The sequence below is a fragment of the Crassostrea angulata genome, chromosome 9 (genome assembly GCF_025612915.1).
Source record: "Crassostrea angulata isolate pt1a10 chromosome 9, ASM2561291v2, whole genome shotgun sequence".
Lineage (NCBI taxonomy): Eukaryota > Metazoa > Mollusca > Bivalvia > Ostreida > Ostreidae > Magallana > Magallana angulata.
In genome coordinates this window covers 9,996,344-10,002,420 of record NC_069119.1, presented here as the reverse complement: position 1 = coordinate 10,002,420, position 6,077 = coordinate 9,996,344, and positions in this window count along the sequence as shown.

The following is a 6,077-nucleotide window of genomic DNA, read 5'->3' as shown; positions in this document are numbered from 1 at the left end:
CCCCAAGCTGGCTACCGACTAAAGCTTTCTCCAGTAGATGACTGTGTAGTTAGTGGTCCACTATAGATTTGATGTCATTGACCCGCCCATTGGCAGAATCATTATGTTTATAAACTTGGCTGAAGTTTTGTTGGTTTTTTTTTTTTTTGGTTTTTTTTTGGGGGGGGGGGAGGGGGGATACAAGGGGGTCTGTGGGAGGATGACCCCCCCCCCCCCCTTTTTATACTTTTTTTTAATGAGTTTTGTTTTAGTTTTGGTTTTGTGTATGTACATATGTGTGTAGACGGTATGTAAACTAACGTCATAGAAACCTAACGGGAAGTTTGTAATGAATTTTTATACAACGCCAAATCACCATGCATCGTTTCTCCATGGTCGATCACACACAATACATGTATAGTTTTATTGGTAAGATGTAAACTTAGATATTGTACAGTATATAAATGTAGATCGAAGTAAACTGTCATGGTACTCTATCAAAATTATTATATGATGACATAATACATGCATCTCTCTCTCTCTCTCTCTCTCTCTCTCTCATATGTAATTCTTAAAATGTAAGTGAGATTCTTGCTATAATTGGCAAAGTATAAACACGAACTTCTCTTTCTTTCATATATATGTATTAATTTTAATTCAAGGGATGGTTCGTGAGACCAAAGGGCAAGTCACTCTGTCTATCAATAAGTTACACGTATATATTATGTGTCTGTTCGGGTTGTCTCGCATAAGACGTTTTGCTGAATTCTGTGACTTCGGAAATGGTGGCATAATCCACAGGTGTTTGAGGACAGGAACCATATCCCCCTTCCCAGATTTAGACTCCCTGGGTAATTGACGCTTTTTGATAAAAATTCCTTCAAAGTCATGTACACAACATGGTCCTTATCAAATATCTGAAAATTATTTGAAAATAAACGATTTATTTAAAACAACCCCGACCTGCATATGATATACAATTATTTAATGCTTGAGTAGATGTACAGTGTACCTCTTGAAATTGTGAATGAGTTCAAATATCTTGGTGTTTAAGTACGAAAAAACCTAAAACTGAACAAACCTCTAAAGCTTTGTATGGAGCATTTAGAAAAATAAGATATTTTGATTTACCAATCGACTGTAAATTTGATCTGTTTAATAGTGTTTTAATATTATAAGCCCAGTCTTATTTTATGGCTGTGAAGTGTGGGGCTACGAAAACAAATATTTTAGAGAAAGTTCATTTAAAAATTTTGAAATTTGTACTGCATATTAAGTCTATAATAGTACCCCAAATTGTATGGTTTATGGGGACATTGGGCGATATCCTTTGATAATCTTTATCAAGGTACGAATGATTACTTATTCGGCTAAACATTTAGTGGCGCATGATTGTAATATACATGTACTAGTATCCGTATACCGGACACCGGCATGTACCGGTACCAGCACTTCAAAGGACAGCAAAAAAAAAACGATCAGACATGAAGAGTGTAAACGATAAAAACATATCTATGTGTACCGGTATGAAATAAATCGATATCGATAGTGTTGGTATATTGATTGCGATCTCTCTGCAGATATAAAGTAGAACCTGGCCTTCTTTAGTAATTCAAAGAATGAGATTTCTATATGGGTCATTCTCAAAAAAGGTGGATTTTTTCAAGTAACACTTGTTTAAAAACAAAGTACTTACAACCAGATTGAATTTATTACAGTTTGTATCGGGCATATCATGATGTTTGTTTGCTAAAATATGCGAACAGTACATCAAATGAAAATCTATAAAAATATGATATTTACAACCACATGAAAAGAAAACATTCTTTGGTGTAACGCATAAGAAATATTCATAAATTTCATTAAATGTTATTGTTCATGCATTTGGTTTGGTGTTAAAGTTAAATTTTTTGAAGTTTTTCTTGAACTTAATCATAAAACAAGAATTTAATAATGTATTTTCCTTTATTTTTCATATTTTGTTTGTGAATGAGAAATATGCATCTATCTCATGACATTGTATTGCACACTAAAAACTTCTTCTCCATTTAATGTCTGATTTTTTTGGGGAGACACTTGTGCGTGACATGAAAAATAATCATAAGTGAAAAAACCTCAATATTTCTTGAAAAATCTTTGAAAATAAAACAAAACAAGGGATGTTGTACTAAGGACAATTATTGTTAGTCCAAATGTTATACCAAGGACAACCTTTATTTAAACACAAAAATATCAGATTTCAAAATAGAGACAACTGAATGTTTTCATAGCTATAACTTATGAATGCATATATTTAACAGTAATCATTATCAATGTGCATAATAGTGCCCCTAAAGTCAAATTATTTACACAATTTAGTTCCAGTTTGTTTCACCAAAGACACTTGCGCTACACCATGGACTTTGTCTGTTATAAGAATCAAAGTTTTAATATTTCAATTTGTTTTGAAAGCTTGAATGTATTTTAAATAAATTCAAAATTACCAAATGCACTTTTCAGCAGATATATTATACATGTTACTGTTATTCTCTACAAGTTCAGGCTTAAAATTTAAGTTTGTTATACAAAAGACACAACATGTTACACCATGGACACCATTTTATCTAGTTGATGAATAATTTTAGTATTTTATTTTGTTATACTTTCATGTTAAATACTGAAATCTGATTGGTTAAGACGCAGTTAATAATATTTACTATTACCCTCAGCGTTAGCAACGCACTTGGCAACGGGTAACATTAAAAAATGTTACATGCGCGAAAATTATGCGCGTACGGTTCCCTGTAGAATTCACGTTATTCCTTTATAAAAGCAGTAAAATTTTCTTAAATTTTTTTAAAAAGACATTCAGTTTAACAAAATAAATAGTGCCTGTTTGGGAGGATAACAGTTGAAATTGACACCCCTCGAAAACCATTGTCAACCTCCGCTTCGCGTCGGTTGACAATGGTTTTCTCGGGGTGTCAATTTCAACTGTTACCCTCCCAAACAGGCACTATTTATATAATACTACATTGCATAATCTGTCATAAAATGTATTTATACAATACTTGTTTTATTAATTTTTCTATCAGAAATACATGCATGGGAATTGAAATACTCTTTTGTGTAACATTTAAAGTCCTTGGTAACACATTTTGTTTAAAGTCAAATAATATTTTTTAAGGAAAATTTGGCTAAAGCTGTAAGTCCAATATCAAATTCAATATTAATTATACTTGAATTGATAAATTTGATTTGATTTGACAATGCTGAATTTTTTTAAAATGAATATTTTAGGTCATATGTCCTTGGTGTTAATTGTACGTGTCTTTGGAGTAACAAAATATTGCATGATTGAGAAATAAATTAGATCTACAGCAAACAGATACATCAACATTATATATAAGCATTAACTAACAAATGTGATACATTGTGATATATTTATTGAATAATTTCATCGTATCTTTCCCAAAAAAATAAATTATGTAAATTATAGTCTCTGGGATAACAGTGATAGTCTATGGTGTAACTTTTTGTTCTTGTTACACCAAGGACTGTTACACAAAGGACATATTTATGAATTAACTTGTCTCTGCTAAATAATTACTGCTCCCTCAGAGTAAAAGAGCATATTATCTGCTACAACAACACATAGCAATAGTTTGTCTGTTTTCCAGAGTGTCTAAATATTTCTTTTTCCTAAGTATTTCCTGTTAGCCCAAAGACAATATAAAAAGTTACACATTTATTTCTACTTACTTATCATTATAAAAATTGAGTAAATTTCATCTTCAGCTATTTTGTCTTCTATCATTGTTTATAGCTATACAATGGGAATAAGGAGGCATCAATTATCTTTCAAATTACTAAGAATAACAACTCTTACACACCAATATTTTGTTTCGTTACACCATGGACATAAAAACATGTAACAGACAAACTTGATCTCGCTGAAAAATATTGTTCATATATTTTCTTCGTCTTTTTGTTTGAGAGAGGTATTTTACTTACCTTTTATCTCTGGACCCTATAATTTTAATAAAAAATGGTCTTACTACCTTACAAAACCTATTTAAAGTCGCAAACTCTGAGTGGGAACAGTCAAATAATGTGAAAAAATCAACTTATAAACTTTCTAAATTTTTAAGATTTTGTTAGAATTAACTGTTTATGTGCCAATATGTATGCTAATATATATCCAAAGGTAGCACAAAAGTGAAACTTGGCAAAAATCAAGGATTATACTTTCTAGTGCCCTTGAACAACCCAAAACCACTTTTTTTGAGAATGACTCATATAAGACATACACTACACCAATATCACGGATCAACGTGGATTTCATGCTCTTGGAAGTAAACTAATCTGTAACACATAAAACCTTGTACATATACTAGAAAATAACAATCGCTATAGTAATTTCTATATTAATTTATGATTTAATTACATAGATGTGAATCACCTCTTCTGTATATCTAGATACTACTAATATTTTAATCTGTGGAGCGCATCCTTGTGATCATGATTTAATTTCTAATCATTATGAATCATATGTTGAACTTTGTTTACACTGTGCAGCGCGAAATGGACTGTATCGATAAATCACAGGCATTTGACGTTACACATTCTTATCGTATTTAATATATATACCCTCTACCTAATAATATACACCTTGTGTAGTTTTAGGGAGGGTTTTTTTATGAGAAAAAAAATAATATAACGTCAGGAGACTGTGCTATACATAACTGTATCTGAACCTAGAAAGAAAGTCAATTTATTATATAAATCTAAAAACATAGCTAAAGCTCGCTCCTTTTTTACACATGTTAAGCACAAGCTAAACATAATACATACCAAGCTAAGACACAATTGCATACTCAATTATGATTTACACAAAATAAATATTATAGAAAGCGGTAATTGTCGTTGTGGATCACCCGAAGATGCTTACCATTTTTTATCAAATGCAAAAATTATACAATCGCTAGAAATAATTTTTTTCTTAATCTGCTACAACTAGATCATTTTCATATAATTAATACTCATCTTTTATTATGGGGCGATGAGTCGTTATCCTTTGATATTAACAAGCAGTTATTCTCATTAGTTCAATTGTACATCAACGAAACTGGTAGAATTGTTGAATATTGTTTATGTGCATGTTTCTTATTTTCGTATATATCACTTATTTTCATTTATCTTAATAACAATTCTATATCATGCAATTTTTATAATTTTTCTATTTAATGGTAAAAACCTAGTAAGTTGTCAGAACTTGTGTCCAAACCATTTGTATATGTATTTTATATATATATGTATACAATAAAATATGTTCAAATTCAAATCAAAGAAAGTCAACAACTAAATGGGGATGTAAAATATTTCAATATTTTTTTGTGCTATTTCATAAGTAAATAACGGGCAATTTTGGACAAATAATGATGATATTCATTACAGTCAATTATTCCAATGAAAACATCTTTTGTCAACAACAGGAATTGAATCTGTTCCTCTCTCCTATTTTAAAAGGAAATTGTGCACCAATACATCATGCAGACTTTTAAGATGGAATAATGTTGTGTAATGAATATGTTAGCTGCAGGACTGTAGCTCCCGGTCTGAAAAAATTCGGATGGACGACTTGGGAGCTACAGTGCCTACCATAGGAAAAATCTGCAATTTACGGCGCACAAAAAATTGCGCTAGTTTTGGACTTATTAAACTTATTTTCACACAAATTCTGTAAAAAGAATTAGTACCATTAATTTCTTAGCCAATTTACTTACTGATATCGTCACTTTACTTGCCTCAGACTCTCTCTTAAAAATGATAACCGACCTCGGAAAATGAAGTATGTTAATTTACGTCGAGATCGAGAGTCGCCATTTTTAAATGTAAACAAACTTGCACCACTTTAATTTACAGGGCTGCTGATGGTGTTTATAGGGAAAAGAGTACCAATTCATTTCCCATAGGGCTCAATGTTAACCAAAACCCACCTGGCTAGTTTGCTATTATACTTACAGACATATCCTTGGTCACATTTGAAAGTTCATTCCAAGCACTAACACAAAATCAATAGAAATACATAGGGTCCCATGGCGTTTATAGGTCAGAAT